Below are 4,527 nucleotides of genomic sequence, written 5' to 3'. Positions count from 1 at the left end.
TCCCTGTGTTCTAGTCATCTCTGGAGGTACAGATGAAGCTGTTCTCACCTGGTGGAGTCAGCTCATTCTTTAGTTCATACACACTAGTGATGGGGAATGACAAAGCTTAAGGTTCTTCCAGGCTGAAAAAACCAATGGAGGTTCCATTGGCCTGTAGGCATCAACCAGACCAAGCTGCCTTATGTTCAAGGGCAAAGTTTTGTAAGAAAAAGGAAAGGCCAGGTGTCTGTGGAGTTATTTTTAAATACTTTACTTGGCAGAGTTTGCGTTTATGGAGTGGTAATGATGAAGGAGTCTTTCAGCAGCAATTTGCAGAGTGCCTGTGGGCCAGGCAATATACTAAGCACTAGAGATAACTGACAGCCAAAGCCAATGGATTTAAAATGTACAAGGAAGACAGGTTTCTCATAACCACAAATAGCATGTAAAGTTAAACCTGCCAAAAGTGCTGGGAAGAAGACAGAGTGAAACGGAGTTGTGTAATAAAGGGAGTCAGGGAAGGAGATGCAATTGAGACAAGCTCCAAAGGATAAACAGGAGGTGGGGTGGGAAAGGGGAGTCAAGGCAAAGGTCTTAGCTAAAAGACCTAGGGGAAAAGGAGCTAAGAAACCTAGGGACAGTGGGAGATGATGCAGAAGAAAGAGGAGTTAGACCACTTAGGGCCTTGGAGAACATGAGGATTTGGCTCTTTTCTTAGAACAGAAGCCTTTGAAGAATTTTAGACGGGAGTATCATGGCTTAGGCTGGCTTTTCAAAAAAATCAGCTTGTATGAAGAGGGCCCACCTTGGACCTGGAAGTTAGAAAGCTACTGGCTATTTCAGTAGTACAAGTGAGCCATGATGATGACATAGACTTGGGTAGTAGAGTTGGAGAAAAGTAGACATTTGAAAATTACAGGTCAAAACAAAAGTATCAGATTTCTCCAGGTAGTTCTGGCTTATGTAACTGCCATTTAAAAAGAAGTCTTAAGATAGAAGTTTATTTCTCTCACAGGTCAAGAGGTAGACAATCAACAATCCAAGATATGTGACAATGCCACCATTACAAGGTCCCTGAGTATTTGGAACATCAACCCCCAACTGTTAGATTCACAACCACAAACTTCTATTCACAGTCCAAAGTGAAGCTCTGGCTTCCTCATCCATGTTCAAAGCCTCAGGATGGAGGAAGAGCCAAGAACACCCGTTGTCTGGGAAGAAACTTCCTTTTTTTTTTTTTTTGAGACAGAGTCTCCTGTCGCCCAGCCTGGAGTGCAGTGGCACAATCTCGGCTCACTGCAAGCTCCGCCTCCCAGGTTCACGCTATTCTGCCTCAGCCTCCCGAGTAGCTGGGACTACAGGTGCCTGCCACCATGCTCGGCTAATTTTTTGTGTTTTTAGTAGATACGGGGTTTCACCATGTTAGCCAGGATGGTCTCTATCTCCTGACCTTGTGATCTGCCCACCTCGGCCTCCCAAAGTGCTGGGATTACAGGTATAAGCCACTGCACCCAGCCAGAAGAAACTTCTTAAAAGTTAACTTACAGCTCCTCAACTTACGGGCAAGCATTTAAGCTGAGTTTATTAATTCTACAGAGGTTATCTCCCTAAAAGAGGGCTAGGAATGACAGGGTTAGGGTTTGTGTTTGGTGATTTCAAAAGAAGCAGAAAAGGCCAGGTGTGGTGGCTCAAGCCTGTAATCCCAGCACTTTGGGAGGCCGAGACAGGCGGATCACAAGGTCAGGAAATCGAGACCATCCTGGCTAACCCGGTGAAACCCCATCTCTACTCAAAAATACAAAAAAACTAGCCGGGCGAGGTGGCGGGCGCCTGTGGTCCCAGCTACTCGGGAGGCTGAGGCAGGAGAATGGCGCAAACCCGGGAGGTGGAGCTTGCAGTGAGCTGAGATCCGGCCACTGCACGCCAGCCTGGGTGACAGAGCAAGACTCTGTCTCAAAAAAAAAAAAAAGCAGAAAATTGTTCTATGACTACTTCTTAATCTTATCTAGAAGGAGGGAGAAATGAAATATGACTAAAGCTGTAAGGTAAAAAAGCCAATACATTTTAGCTGACAGGGAACTGTTTGGTGTTTTTGTGCTTAGACAAGATTTTGAAGTTTGTCTAACTTCATCACAAACACAGAATGACCTTGTTTGACACTGATTTTCTGTGAGATAGTTTATGTTCAACAAGAGTACCAGGGCCTAACTATGGGCAACAGGCCAGCTCCCAGCAACACCAAAGCCTGCTAGTTATTGTCAGGCCAATTCCCAATTCTCAGGGACTGTTTTTCTTAAAAGTAAACAAACATATAATTACAGGTTGAGATGAATCATATGAAGGAAATAAATGGGGTACTGAATAGAAACAGTAGTTGGGGAGCTACTCAAGACATGGTGGCTGGGCGCAGTGGCTTATGCCTGTAATCCCAGCACTCTGGGAGGCTGAGGCGGGTAGATCACCTGAGGTCAGGAGTTTGAGACCAGCCTGGCCAACATGGTGAAATCCTGTCTCTACTAAAATACAACAATTAGCTGGGCATGGTGATGGTCTATAATCCCAGCTACTTGGGAGGCTGAGGCCGGAGAATGACTTGAACCCAGGAAGCAGAGGTTGCAGTTAGCCGAGATCGCACCATTGCACTCCACCCTGGGTGACAGAGGGAGACTCCATCTCCAAAAAAAAAAAAGACATGGTGGCTAGGATAGACCTCTCTGAGGAATCTGTAGATGAAGGGCCCAGAACTTAGCCTTGAGGAACTCTGACATTGGCTAAGTGAAGAAGGACAAGGATAAGCCAGACAAGGAGACTAAGGAGAGATGACAGAGAGGCAGGGAGAGATCTTAGAGTATGGCATCACCTGGCTGCTTGCTCAGTGCCAGGTACCCTGCTAAGCTCTTTATAGACATTGTCTGTCTTAAGCTTCATATACTTTCTTTTTTTTTTTTTTTTGGCGGGGGCGGGTCATTCAAGCGATTCTCCTGCCTCAGCCTCCCAAATAGCTGGAATTACAGTGCCCACCACCACACCCAGCTAATTTTTTGTATTTTAGTAGAGATGGGGTTTCACCATATTGGCCAGGCTGGTCTCGAACTCCTGACCTTAGATGATCTACCTGCTTCGGCCTCCCAAAGTGCTGGGAATATAGGCATGAGCCACTGTACCTGGCCAAGCTTTGCATACTTTCAATGAACACTTTAGTGCCTAGTGTAGAGCAAGCACTGTTTTAGGAGCTGGAGATACATCAATAAAAAGGACAAAATCCTTGCCCATATGGAGCTTACATATTGCTTTGAGGGTGATAGACAATATACATAGGTAGTATAATTTTAAGTAATAGTAAGTGCTCCAAATGAAAATAAAATGAAAAAAGAGGTTAGAGACTGACAGGGGGAAGAGAACAGGTAGATACAAAGAGAGAGCTGCTTTGAGGAGGTAACACAGAGAGAGAAAATTAAACGAGGGAACAAACCATATGAACACACGGAGAAAGTGCATTCCAGACACAGGGAACAGCAAAGGCAAAGGCCTTGATGCAGGAATGACTTTGGGGTGTTTGAAGTAAAAACAGAAGGCCAGGCCAGACGTGGTGGCTCATGCCTGCAATCCCAGCACTTTGGGAGGCTGAGGCAGGAGCACTACTTGAGCCCAGAAGTTCGAGACCAGTCTGGGCAACATGGTGAGACCCTGTCTCTGCAAAAATGTTTAAAAAGTACCCAGGCCAGGCCGGGCGCGGTGGCTCAAGCCTGTAATCCCAGCACTTTGGGAGGCCGAGATGGGCGGATCACGAGGTCAGGAGATCGAGACCATCCTGGCTAACACGGTGAAACCCCGTCTCTACTAAGAAATACAAAAAATAGCCGGGCGAGGTGGCAGCGCCTGTAGTCCCAGCTACTCGGGAGGCTGAGGCCGGAGAATGGCGTGAACCCGGGAGGCGGAGCTTGCAGTGAGCTGAGATCCGGCCACTGCACTCCAGCCTGGGTGACAGCGCGAGACTCCGTCTCGAAAAAAAAAAAAAAAAAAAAAAAAAGTACCCAGGCCTGGTGGCATGTGCCTGTAGTCCTAGCTAGTTGGAGGCTGAGGTGGGAGGATCCTTTGAGGCTGCAGTGAGCTATGATTATACCACTACACTCCAGCTTGAATGACAGACCAAGATCCCGGCTCAAAAAAAAAAAAAAAAAGCCCAGTGTGGCTAGACTGTGGGAGATGGGATCAAGATGTTTAACAGAGGGCATATTGTACAGAGCCCCATAAGCTATGGTAAAGCATTTGGATTTTATTCTGGATTTTATGCTTTTTTAAATACTTTTATACTTTGAACAAATGGATTTTTTTTTTTTTTTTTTTTTTTTGAGACGGAGTCTCACTGTGTCACCCAGGCTGGAGTGCAGTGGTGTGATCTTGGCCCACTGCAACCTCCACCTCCCAGGTTCCATGATTCTCCTGCCTCAGCCTCCCAAGTAGCTGGGACTGCAGGCACCCACCACCACGCCTGGCTAATTTTTGTATTTTTTTTTTTTTTTGAGACGGAGTCTCGCTCTGTCGCCC

This window comes from Theropithecus gelada, chromosome 4 (assembly GCF_003255815.1).
Source record: "Theropithecus gelada isolate Dixy chromosome 4, Tgel_1.0, whole genome shotgun sequence".
NCBI lineage: Eukaryota > Metazoa > Chordata > Mammalia > Primates > Cercopithecidae > Theropithecus > Theropithecus gelada.
Note: the sequence above shows the minus strand (reverse complement) of the source record.